At 54.6% G+C, this 15,715-nt stretch overlaps 1 protein-coding gene across 4 annotated transcripts in view; it reads right to left on the bottom strand.

The window, feature by feature from the left end:
* Window positions 1-15,715, bottom strand: part of PCBP4 (poly(rC) binding protein 4) — a 39,649-nt gene that overhangs the window by 17,567 nt on the left and 6,367 nt on the right. For all 4 annotated transcript variants that reach the window (XM_030569440.1, XM_030569441.1, XM_030569443.1 and 1 more), the window contains one exon: window positions 15,170-15,241. The gene's annotated coding sequence lies outside the window, so the exon portion shown is untranslated. The remainder of the gene's footprint in view (window positions 1-15,169; window positions 15,242-15,715) is intronic.

Raw genomic sequence — 15,715 nt, 5'->3', positions numbered from 1 at the left:
CCAGGCAGCAAACATTCCCATGCATCTTTCTCTGCATGTTGCTGCCCCCAGCCTTTGAGCACCGTCCATGCCGTGCACTGTGCTGGTGGTGGGAGGATGTTCCAGTCCAGGGGAGAGGGTTTGTGTGTGGGTGTGTCTGAGATGTAGGGGATCCGAGTGCCATCACTTAGGTGAGGAAGGTGGGGGAGAATGGATGGGTGGATGGGAAAGGGCAATCCCTTGAATTATGAGTTGACTAAGCCAAAGGCCCCCAGCTACATTATGGCTTGCGGTGGGCAGAAGCCTTCTCTCAGCAAGGCTGTGGTTCACCACCGTCAGAGTTATCCTTGCTTCACTGCAGGTTGTTTGCTCCCTCTGTGCCAGTTCCAGTCCATCTGTAACCCCTCTCTTAGCTTCCCGGGGCTCAGATCCCTGTCGCCTCTGCTGTCCTGCTTTATTTTGGCCTTGTGAGCCTGCTGGGAATCCGGCAACACGCCCTGGAGCCATCCGGCTCGTCAGCGCTGTCAGCAAGGTGACATACATGGTCCTAGCACTGATTTTGCCTTGACCCAGCAAACAGTGGGGCTGGCCTGTGGGAGTCCCCAAGAAAGCATCCGAGATAGTGGATGGCAAGAGAACACTGGCAGCTTTGGGGGAGCAGTGACTGAGGCTCTGCATGGCCAGAGGGCGGTGGGGACACCAAACAAACAGGCTGATCGGCTCAGAAGTTTGCTAATAAAGGGGCTAAAGAGAGAGCATGGAAACAAGCAGCACTATTAATGCCAGCGCTGGGATCACGAGTCACCTACAGGGGAACATACTGGCTGCTGCTAAAGGTTTCACCAAACCTATTAGGCCAGCTCTTGCCCATACTGTGCAGTAGGGAAAAGTCTGAAACACCAGGGAATAATTGCAGCTCTGCTGCGTGGGGAGGCCTCCCAGCCCACCCTCCATGCTAAGGAGAGACGCTGCTTGGAGGTGCATTATGGGAGCTGATGTGCAAGAGAGGGGGTGTGATGCTGGCCATAAAGGAGGATCTGCTGGCCCCAAATCCTGTGTGTGAAACACGTATACACGCACATGTGCTCCTTGCCCTGCTGTTGGCTTAAGGAGCAGAATTCCATCCCCTCGCTCCTAATGTGCAAAGCCTGTTTTATGCAGGGTCTGGTGGAGGGCAGCAGGATTTAACACCATCAGAGCTGCAATGTTTGGGTGATTGTGGCACACGCTGTGTATCTCTTACGGTTTTGCATCCTATACTCTGTAGCTCTAATGTCTGAGGAGCCTGCCTGATTGCCAGTGCCACTTTGGAAGACAGAGTTGACACTGCATGTTACAGAGATGACATCCCCACCCTTCCCCTCCCACACTCCTGGAGACTTTAGTTTATAGCTCAGTGGTTTGGGCATTGGCCTCTTAAACCCAGGGTTGTGAGTTCAATCCTTGAGGGGGCCATTTAGGGATCTGGGGCAAAAATCTATCTGGGGATTGCTCCTGCTTTGAGCAGGGGGTTGTACTAGATGGCCTCCTGAGGTCCCTTCCAACCCTGATATTCCATGAGGCTGCTCTACCTTATGCTGGCTAGCTCCAGAATCTAGGAGCTACACAGCCACTTTCCCCTTCCCCCTTTTATCTGGGCCACCACCAGTGCAGCACAGAATGGGGAGCGCTGCGCAGGGCAGTGAATGACTCCACATGCAGCCTGGGGGGACTACAAAGTGTCTAAAAGATGCCTTACGAAATGAGCATATTAGATAAAGCTCTGGGCTGATCCCTTTTGTATCTGTGACCAACCAGTGAAATGCCCAAAATAAAAACAGCCCTTGCGCAATCCAAGCCAGCGCTTACAGGACATGATGGGGTGTCTGGTTACTCCCAAGCAGACCTCACGCAAAGCTGGATCTGTTCAGTAAAACTGCTAGCTCTGTACCTTCCCCATCTGCCTGAGTGTATTAATGACAGGCTCCTGGAGGCTGGGACACAACAGCTGACAGTTGTTTTTGTGCCACCAATGCTCAAGTGCCAGTATGTCCCTTAGACACTGGACACACATTGATTTCCCGCTGACTGCACCTTGCACCCTGTGTGTCTGAGCACAGCGGCTGTTTAAAAACTTCAGTTTGTGCAGGGCTGTATCCTGCCAGGACATATTTCAGTCCCTTGCTGCCAGCCCAGCTCCAGGGTCTGCGATTGCCAATCAGAAAGCTGCTGCATACCCAGGACCTGGGAGAGCATACGGGTGGGCGTTCCCCTCAACAAAATACTCTGTTTATTCCCAGTTAAAGCAAGTGTTTCCACCACAACCACAAATCCAGGGAATTGCCAGCTAAGACATCCACCAGTCACATGCCTTCTAGCCATAGGCACCATAATAGCACGGGCCTTGATTTCCAGAAGTGCTGAACACCAAACCCTCCCCCTGATGGAAGCTGGAGCAGTTCCGTACTTCCGACTACTGGGCCCAAGCGACCCAATCATGCACACGCTAGCTCACTTCCACAGTCAGCCCAGCATCATATCAACAAGTGTAACCCGCCTGCCTTACACTGCAGCATTTGGCTTTGTTTGGCCTAAGGCACAGGAGAGGAGCCACGGGGAGAGGATGCGGATTGCAGCTGGCACCTCTATCTGCCCATCTGAGCAGGGCAACTCAGCACCAGGGGCCTAGAAACACCCTCAAGTGGAGCGTGGTCATTACCGAACATGTTCAGTAGCTGTTTCTGAAGCTGTAGAGGAAGTTTTCATTGTGGGCAAGCCACCTGACTGGCCACACCCAGTCACTTCTGAGAGCTCAGCCAATCAGAGCACAGTGGGGGATGGGGGAAAGGTATAAATAAGGAGTTAAAGAAGCAATGGGCAAACTTTTTGGCTCAAGGGCCACAGCTGGGTATGGAAATCGTATGGTGGGCCATGAATGCTCATGGGGTTGGGGTGTGGAAGTGGGGAGGGCTCCGGCTGGGGGTGTGGGCTCGGGGGTAGGGCCAAAAATGAGGAGTTCAGGCTGCGGCAGAGGACTCCAGGCTGGGGCAGGGGGTTGGAGTGCGGGGATGGATGAGGGCTCTGGTAGGGGGTGCGGGCTCTGGGGTGGGGCTGGGGATGAATGATTGGGAGTATAGAGAGTGCTCCAGGCTGGGTCCGAGGGATTTGGAGGGTGGGAGAGGGATCAGGGCAGGGCAGGGGATTGGGGTGCAGGCTCTGGGCAGCGCTTACCTCAAGCAGCTCCCGGAAGCAGCAGCAACGTCCTATCTCTGGCTCCTAAGCAGAGGTGTGGCCAGGTGGCTCTGCGCGTTGCCCCGTCTGCACCCCCCCCCACTCACATTGGTTGCAGTTCCTGGCCAATGGGAGCTGTGGAGCTGTTTTTTGGGGTGGGGGCAGTGTGAGGAGACCCCTGGCTGCCCCTATGTGTAGGAGATGGAGGGGGGACATGCCACTGCTTCCGGGAGCCATGCGGCACCACAGCACATGCGGAGCAGGGCAAGCCCCCAACCTCGCTCCCTAGCTGGAGTGCTGGAGCAGGACAAGCCCTGGACCCTGCTCACCAGTGAGACCTCAAGGGCTGGATTGAAATGTCTGAAGGGCTGGATGTGGCCCCCGGGCTGTAGTTTGCCCATCCCTGAGTTAAAGGCAACCCTGATGAGGAGGTGCTTGCTGGCAGGTTCTAGTCCTTGTAACACGTAGGATACAGGTGAGTGCTATTCTGGCTTCTCCTACTAGGGAAGCTCTCAATTAAGATAAGGTTTGCTCTATGAGGTAGTATTTTATGGACCTTGAGGGAGAGCTATGGGGAAGCATCTCTCACCTAGAGAGGCCACGGAGTCTGTGGAACTTCATGTAGCAATCAGCTAACTGTTCGAAGCAGGGATTCTGTCTCTGTTCAACAGATAATGGGGCAGATCTGAGGGAGTGGTGAGTTTCTACATTCTTACCTCACCTGGCTGGGCTTATGGGGTGCAGATAGTGTGGGTGCCTTATGGAGATCCAGGGACTGGCTATTTTGTACGCTGATCCCAATCCAGTACCACTTTGGATACTGATGACAGGAGGTTTCTGATTCACCAGCAAGTAAGGAGCAGTCAGCTATTAGCACCTGAGCTGGACCTGGGCTAGCTGTGGAGATCCTCAGGTTGTCTGTCTGCTGGCAGGGTTCTGAAGTGTTTGAAAGGGTTGAGATGCTGCTATTCTCCCCAGGCTCGGACGAGTCCAGCTGACACACACACGACATAGGATGATCACTCTGTAAAGACTGAGAACTCATCTCCTAGAGCCACTCAGAGGGAATGGGTGTGTGTGCGTGTACTGACCTAGAGAAGTGTAGCTGTTATGAGTATATGTAACAGCATCAAAGTGTATGAGAAACACCATCAGATTTACTGCCTAACAACTTGAATTCAAAAGTCATTCTTAGTTTTGGGCTATAACTGACACTGTTGTCTCATTTCAGTGTGCATGGAATGTTTGTTTACTAAGAAATTGTATGTTTGCAGCCTGTTGTCCCAGGATATCAGAGAGGCGAGGTGGGTGAGGTAATGTCTTTTATTGGACCAGCTGCTGTTGGTGAGAGAGAGAGACGAGCTTTTGAGCTTACACAGAGCTCTGTGCAGCTACGGCGCACAGACACAGAGCTCCAGCCTGAAGAAGAGCTCTGAGTATCTCGAAACGTCTCTTTCATTAACAGAAATGCGTCCAATAAAAGAGGTTCCCTCTCCCCCCCTTGTCTCTGTAAGGCCTGTGTACTTACTCTACACTGCGTACTTACTCCGGTGCTCAGGAGACTGAAAAATCCACACCCCTGGGCAACGCATTTATACCGACCTTAACCCCCATGTCAGCAGGAGAGTGTCTCCCACCGCCATAGCTACTGTGTCTTGCAGAGGTGGAGTTATTAAACTGACAGAACAGAAGAGCTCTCTCCCGTCGGCTTAGACCTGCCCTAAGAAACTGCTCAGCCGTCTCTCTGAAGTTGACTGAGAACTATTCACACCTACTGGGCAGGGTTTACAATAGCCCTGAGGTTTAAGTGAGTCACATTGTGTGAAATTACAGCACTCTGGTCTGTGCACCCACAGGGAGGAAGCTGAGGTGCGGGAAGAAGGGGACTGTAATAGTTATGGATAATATTGCCTCATCGGCCCCATTCCGCAAACTACCCAATGCACACGCCACTGCCTCTAACTCCCGTCCAGCCCCATGTCCCAGTGAGATGAATATGTATCCAGCTGGGCATGCAGGTACAGCCTGTCATGTGCTCTGGGTTGCTAGATGTGCATGCGCAGGGACGAGGCTGGTGTGCCAGAGTGTGATGGAGAGCAATCCAGATGGGACTGGAGTCTTGGCCGAAGGTTCTGGTGGATATGGGCTGAGTCTGGGGCTGGCAGATTTTTCGGAAGCAGAGTCTGTTGCAGCTGGAGGGCCTGAGTGCAGATTTACTTTAGATGCTGTGAGCTGCCACACAGCTCCTTGTGCCAGCTCCCTAAAGAGTACCGCCAGCGTGGGATGCTCCTCCACCCAGTGCACAGCTGGCTGTGCCAGTTCTCCATCTCTTCTGCAACAGCCTTGGCACAAGACGTGCACAGAGCAGAGGCAAGGGACAGGCCAGGAGAGGAAAGGGTAGTAAAGGTTAGACCAGCACCCCAGCCGTCCTATGCTCTGCAAAGCCCCATTGATCCAGAGGCACAACCTTGAGGGCTGCCCTAGCTCATACCAGGGTCCCCATTAAGTCCCTGAATAGGGGGAGGCACAATCTGCCCTTTAGCCTCTGCACTGGTACCTTCACTAGAACCTGGGTGACTGCCCCATGTCCTACCAATCCACCCCTAACCCTTGCCCTCCCTGTGCTCGGCCATCTCTACTCTTCAGAGCAGCAAGGTAACAAACATGACAAGGATTGGCCTTTCCCAGGGCTCAATGACCAGCTAACACACTTGGGTCCTGGCCCACAGTACATCATACTTTTTATCTCGAGGACATTGCCATCTGTGTGAAGGTGCGTAGTTCTGGCCCTCCCCTGATGATGATGCCTCGCTCTTATACAGCTCTTTCCATCAGTAGATCTCCAAGCGCGTCACCAAGGGTGGTGATGGTCAGTATCATTATGCCCATTTTACAGATGGAGAAACTGAGGCACAGGGCAGAGAGGTGACCAAGGTCACTCAGCAGGCCAGTGGAAAAGCCACTGATTTATTTGTCCTTATTTACTTGGTTGTTAACTAGTACAGCAATGCAAGATGCATCCCAGAGGCAGGGCCGGTGCTTCCATTTAGGCGGCCTAGGCAATCTCCTAGGTTGCCAGGATTATTGGTGGGCGGCATTTTGCCGGAGGGGGCGGCAGGCAGCTCCAGTGGAGCTGCCGCAGTCGTGCCTGCGGAGAGTCCGCTGGTCCGTGGCTCTGGTGGAGCTGCCGCAGGCACCACTGCGGCAGCTCCACCGGAGCCGCGGGACCAGGGCGCGGGGCGGCGAAATTGCTGTGCTCCTAGGGCACTAAAACCCCTAGCGCCGGTCCTGCCCAGAGGCAGTGGTGTGTGGTGCAGCTCAGTGCTCTGGTTACGTGCTGGGGGAATGCCGTGCTGGGGCACTCCCCAGTGGTCTGCAGGTGTTACTCCCCCTGGGTGAGGAGCATTGGGGTGGCACCCACCTATGTTTCTGGCATAGACAAGCAGCACTCACCAGCTGTGCTGCTGGATGTCTGCTGTGCTGATGTCAGTGGCATGTTACTGGATGAGGGCAGCACAGTGGCAGAGACAGGGATGGTTAAAAACCAAGTAGGGCTGGATCCATCAAAACTGTGGATTTCCCAGAACACATCAGTTCCCCCTCCCACATTCCCCTTCTCCTCAGCCACACACTCCCAGGGCTCTGAGCTCTTGCTCCCTGCCCCTGTTCAAATGGATTCTTCTTTCTTTTCCTCCTCAGGCTCTTTGATCTTCCCCTTCCACCTCTCCCTGAACAGGCCCTGGGTTTCTTGCTGTTCTGGGCTTTCCCAGAGTGCCAGGCCTAGATACCTAGGACCTGGCCCTAATCCAGCTCCCTGTGTCCAGTGAGTGCTGGAACCATGCCTAGGTTTCTGTTAGCACCAGCTCCCGCCCACACCCCTTGCATTCAGGCTGATGGCAAAGTTGCTACCTGATAAAAGTTGCAAGATCAATGTGGGGCTTTGCTCCTTATATTTGGGAAATGTTGTTTGTCATTTAAAGAGTTAAATGTTAAAAGTGCCCAGACAGTAAGGTGATGGGTGCTATTGAAATGTCTGTAATAAATACAGCTGAGCAACACACAGCCCTGGCCTTGTTAAAGGAAGCCAGCTAATCTTGCCTTTCCTTGGGGAGATGTTTGCATATCCAGCGTCAGAAGGACTGTACTGGCCAGGGCTTCCCAAATGTGACCTGAGGCTGTTTGCAGCCAGCCAGCCTTGCACCCAAGTTCTGTGCTGCCCGTCCCAGTGAGAAGTTAGTCGGGAACTATTACGACAACCATGCGCATGAACTGTTCCTTTTGATCATTGGGCCAGAAGCATCTGGTGCTAGATTGTAGGTGGGGTTTGGGAGTATGGGCATGTTTTGGGACTGGTAGGGTGTGGGATTCTGGGCAGGGTTCTGGCTTGTGGGTGGGGTTTGGAATTGTAGACGTGGCTTGTAATAGTGAGGTTTGGGTGAGTGGATGGGGCTGAGAATGTGGGGTTGTCTTGGGTTTTAGCTTGTGGGCAAGATTGAAGTTCATGACTCTATCTTGGTTTTACGGATGGGACTTGGACTTGTGGGTGGAGCAGTTAGAGCACCGCCCACTTTTTCTCCCGTGCTGCCCATTGATTGTGGATCAGAGGGCCCCTAGTCTCTGGACTGCTATATTTTGCTTTGCCTTTGTATATGACAGATCTGTCCCTGGAGCCAGCTTACCCTCCTGTTCTGGTCTCCCTTCTGGGGAGACTGATTCTCCAAAAGGCCGGCTTTTCTTCAAGGGCCCATCCCTGGGCTTCCGTGTGCATGTTTGTCCCCTCACCCACGTGTAAGCCCGCATTGCCCTCTGTGCAACCTTTACCGGGCCCCCCACCCCTTCCCCGGTGCTCAACACCACCGCTGCCAATAATCTGTGATGTCCTCGCCAAGTTCAGGGGAAGCATCCATGGAATGCAAACCCACATGCGAGCTGGGGTGCTTGACCCAGCCCGCACCTGGGTCCCTTGATCCAGCCCCCACCTGGGTCCCACTGCTCTGAACCACCCTGACACAGCTGTACTCAGGGGGGAGAGGCCTTTGGCTGGCTTAATATCCAGGGTCAAAATAGTTAAGCCCCTGGATTACCTTCTGTGAATCCTAAAGAAAAGCAGGCACAAAATGCTGGTTTACCCAGCAAGAAGGCAACAGCTGTGTAAATGCAGACATGGTCAAGCCGCTCCTCTGATCTCAACCAGTTGTCCCAGGCGGCAACTATCCCATCAAAGGGTCTTGGCGGGTGGGGGGCTTATTTGGACTCCAGCTCGAGCTGGCGTGCCAGGCTTGGTTGTAGAGGAGGATAATGCAGGCTAGGAGAGGGGACAGGCCTCTTGCATGCAGCAGTGATCTTGTGGGGTGCTAAGGGGGGCTCTCCTTCAGCTCCCTTCCTGGGCAGCACTCCAGGGGCCGGATTCTCAGTGGAGCTGCACCAACTTCGATGGGGCGAGGCTGACGTACAGCAACCGAGAGCCAAGCCCCCACAATGCATTCCTGCCAGGGCCTAGTGGTTCTGAACAGCTCCCCCATTACAGAGCTCCAGGCAGTCCAGGGTGGCTGCTGAAGAGAGTGAGGTCATCTTGCTTTCCTGAATTGTGTCTACAGCCATTCCACCCCCCTAGAGCCAACCAGGGTTCGAAGAGATCAGTGGGAGCCTAGGAGACCTCAGGACCTGCAGGAAGTGTGTGCGTGTGCATGTGCGTGGGTGAGGGGGTTAGGGGGTAGGAGCAGCTGCATGTGCCACAGTTCAGTGCCAGATGTGCCCAGGAAGACAATGGATGCCAGCATAAGCGCACACCCCAGCAGGCACTGCTGAGCGGGTGTGGCAGTGCTGCAGGCATGGGCTGGCTGCTGAGTTCCCCTGTGCACAGGCACTGACCGTGCACTCACAGGCTAGTGTTCGTAAAGGAACATGGGTTTTCCATGGTCCAGGAGATGTCTGCGGGCTGAAATAACGTGATAGGGGTCTGCTGGGCCATGTAAGGGGTGGGCGAAATACAGGTACAAGATAAAACACTGGTGCAGTGAGACCAAAGGGGGATCAGCAATGGCAGCCCCTGCAGAAGCCAGCAGCGTATGGGGCTGCCCTGGCCACACTGCACCTGCCTCCCCCTCCCAACTTGCAATAGTCCAGGAAAGCCCTGGCCAGATGTCCTCCGTCTCCCCTAGATATGGAGGCTAATTCCTAGCTGTGCAGCTGGGCAGGTGCCCCCAAGGGAGCAAATTTGCATGCACTCTTCTCAGAAGCCCATCAGGAAATCAGTGGTGAGATACATTGTCTGATCCCAAGGGGCGGTCCCTGCTGGGGGACCCCCACTCCTCTCATGGCTCCTGTCCATAGGCTTTGTGGGAGTTCTTGCCTCTCTGCAGAGCGGATGATCTGGGTAAACCCCTGCATGTAAGCACCCCTACAGAGGTGAGCCCTCCCTCCTCGCTTGATCTGCTTCAGGCTAGCTAAAGTAAGCCAGTGGGCAACCCTTGATTTTGTCTGCAGCACTGGGCTTTGCAGAGTCATTCCTGCCTCCTAGATGGGAGGGAGAGGTAATCCCCCTGTTCTGGTGGGTGCCCAGCTCCCCAGGGATGGAGAATTGGTGTTTGCCGCTGCAGATAGTGGGTGTGACTGGCACCCTGGGTCAGGAGCAGATGGCATGAGAGCGTAGGTCATGGGATGAAAAGGATCAGCAGCCCACGCCTCTTGTTGCTGCCTGATCCATTGGCAGGGCAACGCTCTGTGCCTGGCCCATGGAGCTTGGAGCCCTGATCAAAGTGCCCAGCTTACTGTCAGCAGGACAGCCGGGAGCCAGCAGCTTCCCTTGGGGCTTGTGTGTTCCAGCTGGAGAGAGAGGCAGACCTCTGATCGCATACCCCAAAGCCTTGGGGAGCTGGCTCTGCTGCTGAGGGACAGGAACAGAGCGGATCTGCTAATGATGCGATGAGCCTCTAAGGCAGTTCTGACTTCCTACAGCTCTCAGGCCGGGGAGCCCCTCAGCTCCCCCAGTGAGCTGGAGTTGGGGGTCTGCTGGCAGCAGCAGATGGCTAGACCTGAAGCAGGAGGGGTGGGCTGGACACAGGGTTCCAAGCCTACTGCACCCAGGGGCATTGAGAAGTGTTTTATTTTTAACATCCTTCCTGTCTGATCCTGAGCTCTGGGGTATTTCTAGGGCAGGGGCTGTGGCTCTCTGCAGAGAGCTGTGCCAGCTCCAGGCCTGCCAAGACAGTCAGTTTGGGTCCCCCACAGACGTGGCATATTGACCAAGATGATTGGGTTGAGTGACAGTACGATTGGCTGCCCAGGAAAAGAGCATCTCTGGCCTTATCCCCCTGCTCCTGTGGCAAGGAAGAAGGGGTGGACGGAGGGGTCAGGTGACTGGATTTGCTACTGATGTGTTGTGCAGCTAAGGACAAGGCTCTGTGCCTCAGTTTCCCCATCTGTAATACAAGTGTTATGGATGGCCCAGTGGTTAGGTGCTAGCCTGTGACTAAGGAAACCTGGGTTCAATTCCCTGCTTTGTGACACCTTGGGCAAGTCACATAGCTGCTCAGTGCCTCAGTTTCCCCATCTGTGAAATGAGGGTGATAGTACTTCCCTGCCCTGCTGAGTATGAATATGTTAGAGGCTGTTAGGTGTTCCTGTGTTATGGTAACAAGAGCCAGAGGAGCACCTTAGACAGTGCTGCTCCCCTCCCTCAGGGCTTGTTTTCATGTACGGTGCTACAGCTGTGATTTTTTGGGAAAGCGTCTCCCATTGGTGTAATTAATCCACCTTCCCAAGAGGCAGTAGCTATGGTGGCAGGAGAGGCTGCTCCCGGGGTAATGTTGGTATAACTGTGTCGCTTGGGGGATGGATTGTTCACACCCCTCAGCAACGCAGTTAGACCGATGTAGGTCTGTAGTGTAGACCTTAGGAGAGTTAACCTCGTGAGGTTTGCAAAGTGCCCTGAGCTCAAGGGTGAACACAGCGTGACTATTCCTGCCATGTGGGTCAGCTGTCAGGACGTTATTGCATGCAAGCCACGGTGCTTGGGCCCCTGTGTCTGAAATATGGCCCTTGTCTTTTCCATAAGGGCAGCTCGGTTAGGCAGCAGGAGGGGAGCATGCCCCTCCTGGCTTCTTTATGGCACAGGCAGGGCCGAGAGATTTTACGTTCCCCCACTCGCATCTTGTTCAGCTTGTTTTCTATGCTAGACTATCCGCTCACATCTGCCTTTGTTTGCTGTTTGTCTTTGCTCCTGCGTGCTGAATGGCAATGACTAATCTACACTGTGGCGAAAGGAAGCTTTTGTGAGAGATCCAGCCCTCTCCCGCCTCCGCCCCACCCCTTCACTAAAGGGTTAGGACCTGGGGGGCACTGTAGCAAAACAGGGGTGACCTGGCTTGACAGTCCCAGTATCTCTAAAATATCTTTTGACTCCCCCCAACTCTGTCCTGCCCTTCCCAGCACACCACAGAGCCACTGCAAAGGGCACCAGCCTAGTTTGCTAAGGATCACCAGCAGGTTGCCATTAGATCCAGTGGGCATCAGCTGAGCCCAGCACATTCTTCCCATTAGGAGGAGGAGGAGCCCAAAGGCGAGCTGGAGAAACAGCTCTCTATGTGCGCTTAGCGTGCGCTACTGTGCTAGGCATACACCGGACCTTGTGGCATTCTGTTGTTCGATTGGATGTCCGTTCTGCCTCTCTTGAGTCAACCCCTCCCCTTCCACCTAGGGCCCTGGCAGCCCAGGCAGGACCAGGTATAATGACCCGCCGCTCCAAGCACATCAGTCTGGGGTAGCAGGGATGACAATGAGCCGCCTTTCCCTGCAAAGTGCTTTACAATCCTTTGGCTTCCCCAAGGATAGGTCACTATTGTCCCTACATTAGATGGGGAAACTGAGGCACTGATAGACAACATTGCAGGCCCAAGGCAACAGTGGCAGAACCAAGATTAGAACTCAGGAGCCACTGGCCCCCTGTCCTATGCTCAGATCACTAGATCATTGGGTTTTAATCCTTACGTTTTGTGCACTCCTAAACTGAACTGGGATAATTGGTGTCCTAATAGTCAGCATAGAGAAATCAGACTAGTCACTAGCCATCTGGGTACAGGGGCTTTCTGTGTGTGCATTTTGTTCTGAGGCTCTGAGTTCTAATCTCACAGTTGCCACCAGGAAATGCCGATGGGGGAAGTCCTTGATGGCTATGCAGTGTATATAGAACACCAAGTCTCTGTGCCCCTAACCCTCTCTGAACCCCAACATTCTCCAGCACACAGAGGGTGACACAGAGCTCCCCAGCTGCAATGAAAGTTTGTGCGTGTGGGTAGCTTCCTCTTTGGCCCTTCCCATCCCGCCCCCAGCTTTCCCAGGAAGGAGGTGCTCTCGTCCTGGGGCAGAGAACAATTCCCCTTGTGTTCCTGGCCTGGTGAGGAGTAGGAGGGTCATTCGCAGGATCACTTTACAGATACTCTGAAGGTTGGTCCCTGCTTCCCTTCTGACATGAACAAGGCAGGCTGGAGGATGTGAGGCTTTCAAAGGACAAAGGGGCAAATGATTGTGGCCAGAGGGGAATTAGAAACCCTTGGGCAGCTCATGGCTGAGAGAGTCTGCTGGGGAGGAGAGTCCTTTGGTGAGGTGGGGAGGGGGTCTTGAGAGTGTCCCCAACACCTGGAAAGGGGATAGGGAGGAATGTTCCACTGGTGCTGAGGGGAATGGCCATGGAGCATCCCATTGGAGCTGATGGGGAAATGGGAAGATGTCACATGGTGGGAGGTGCCCCTTGGAAAGTTCTTGTCTTGAGGTTAAGGGGTAGGGAGTTCTCTGCAGGATCTGGATTCTAGCTGTGGAGGGGAGGTCTGGTCCTGGAAGACTCATATAGAGCAGAAATGTGGAAAAGAGGGTGAAACCTGCCAGAGATTTCCCCAGTTTGTCATGTCCATTGCAGGGAAAGGATGAAGTCACGGCTTGGGATGCACCTGTCTCATTCAAAGCTTAGCTGATGGCAGTGACATTCTGTCTCTACCATCTCTGGGACCCCTCCCCTTACACACCCCTTTGGCTGATAATATGAGAGTGGAGTAGTAGCACCGCTCTACTTAAGGTTAAGACTCGCTTACTGTTTACCAGCTGATTTTTTTCTAAGTTTCCTTAAATCCTCATGCTGACTCAGATTGTCTTGAAAATCAATGTGCCTCATGGAGATGTGGGGTAGGGTCAGTGGTCCAAATTTGAGAGCCTTTGAGCTTGGGGTTCCCAAGATACAGCTCCCCCCCAAAGAATGTGGCATCAACCTTTGGTGGTCCTTATTAACCATTCTCACGCACAGCTGGGCAAACCAATCTAAGCAGGCTGATCTAGCGGTGGCTCATCTTGCTCAACAGGAAATCTCACCTGGGAAATGGAGGGGCTCAAGGGCTACTCTCTGCCTCTACACCCCTCCCTTTGTGCCAGCCAAAGGGACACATGGGCCACGTTCACCCCATTGACTTCTATGGAGATGCACCATAATATGGCTCTGTGGCTCATCCAGAGGGAGTTTTATATAGGTGGGAATTTTTGGGGGGCCCAGCTGTGGGTAGGAGTGCCCTGCCAGATATGGCACCTCAGGCTGCCTGGTACAGTGCCCAGTGCTATGCACAATATTATTATTTTTATGTCATGTGAGTAGTGCTTGGGTCTCTGCGAGCAAGTTGCCCAGCAATGCCCGGCGGTGCATGGCATTTGGGTGGGTAGTGGAACAAAGGACAGAGCGAGGTTGGAAGAATGAAAGCAATCTGCAGCTGTGGGGTGGCAGGTGGCGTGTGCGGGCTTCCCCACAGGAGGCCAGGGCTGGGTCACCAGTGGAATGAATTGGACGGCCTCATCGCTGACTCCCCTGGATCTCTGTCTTCATTGATTCAACACAGTGGTGATCTCAGCTCAGGGGCACCAGCGGGTGGCAGGAAATAGGAATGAGGGGCACTGGCACAGCTGTAGGGGGGCTCAGGCCCAGAGGAACAAGAGATGCAGTGAGGTCAGATTTAGGGCCACTGGATGGTGAGGTCAAGACAGGACTGAGAGGCACCAGCTGAGCTGGGTAGGGGGGACCTAGAGCTGGAATGAGATTGCAGGGCCGGGCCTGTGGCCCACTAGCAGGAGCTGGGTGCAGGTCTGAGCAGCGGAGTGGAGCATGGGGCCCGCTGAGCTGGAGTGAAGTGCTGGGAAAGGAGTAGCAGGGGTAGTGGGTCAGGACTGAGGAGCACTGGTAGAGCTGTGTGAGTGGGAAGCTTTCCGAATGCCTGAAGTGCTGTGTCTGGCTGCAGCCAGCGCTGCCAGCCCCTTCCTTGCTTGGACACTAAAATAATCCCCTTGCTGAGCCCTGTGCAGCCCCTGGCGATGGGAACAAATCTGTGCTGAGAGACAAAGGTCCTCTGGAGACCCTGTCGCTTCCCGGAATGTGAGTCTTCTACAAGTGCCCCCGGGTGCTGGTACCTGCCACTTGGACCGAGGACTGGCCGTCTGGCACCTTATATGCTTCCTGGCCTCTGGGACCTCTCGGCTCCAACTAAGACAGGGCGGGGAGGTAACTTGGAGGCATCATCAGACCCTTCTGACTGGTTTTGGGGAGCAGCTTCCAGCCCCCAGAGGTGGCTTTGGAGCTCCTTGCCAGGGAAACACATGGCTCCGAGAGGAGGAAAACTTTAGCTCTTTCTCCCCTCGAGCCCCCGCGTCACAGAGCAGCCTGGGACGGGGCTGGAACATTGTGTCCCACTCAGCGAGCCATGGGGCATGCACAGCAAAGTCACCTCATGTTCACCCCACAGAGCAGGTGTTGGGGCTGGCATATCCTCCCCTCACCCCCCGTTACATTGCCCAGTCACTGTTTGACCCCAACCCCAGGCAGACTGTATAGCTCCCTCGCGATCTCAATCAGTAACACTGTGCACCCTGCCTCTGCTGTGGTGCCACCACCGGGGCTCCCTCTCTGCTGTGCCGGCACCCCCCGAGTTACAGATCTCCCCCATTCGCTTACCTTTTCTGTTGGTCCCCGGGCTGGCTGCGCCTCTTAGTCCCACATTGTCACCCGGAGAGGTGCTGGTAACAACTGGGAGTGACATCAGCCAAGAACAATGAAATGCTTGACAGGCGAGGCACAGGCCAAAGGCTCGGGAATATTCCCCTCCCCCCCCCGCCCCATCCTGCCCAGCCTCCATCCCTCCCTCTAGGATCCAATTACAGCGGATAAAGGAGACACTAAAAGGAACAATGCATACTGGGTAAGGCCATCTGCCAAGGACAGGGACATTCCATCCCCCACCCCCACTGACCCCCCTCCGCTGGCATATGCTCGCCCTTTGTAATTGCATTCTTCCTGGTAACCAAGCGGCCGGTGCGGCCGGCCCAGCGTCAAGGACACCTCCAGCGGCCCAGGCACTGGGTCCCTGGCACAGGGCAGGCTCGTCCCTTCCCATCGCGCTCTCCCCTCCTCACTGCCTGTCACAGAGCAAGTGACTAGTGTGCCACCCAACCATCGACCCTCGGGTGCTTGCTGTTGCTAACCCAGGTGGAGGGGAATTCT

The sequence above is a fragment of the Gopherus evgoodei genome, chromosome 7 (genome assembly GCF_007399415.2).
Source record: "Gopherus evgoodei ecotype Sinaloan lineage chromosome 7, rGopEvg1_v1.p, whole genome shotgun sequence".
Lineage (NCBI taxonomy): Eukaryota > Metazoa > Chordata > Testudines > Testudinidae > Gopherus > Gopherus evgoodei.
The sequence above is the reverse complement of the archived record's forward strand: the minus strand, read 5'-3'. Positions and strand labels throughout refer to the sequence as shown.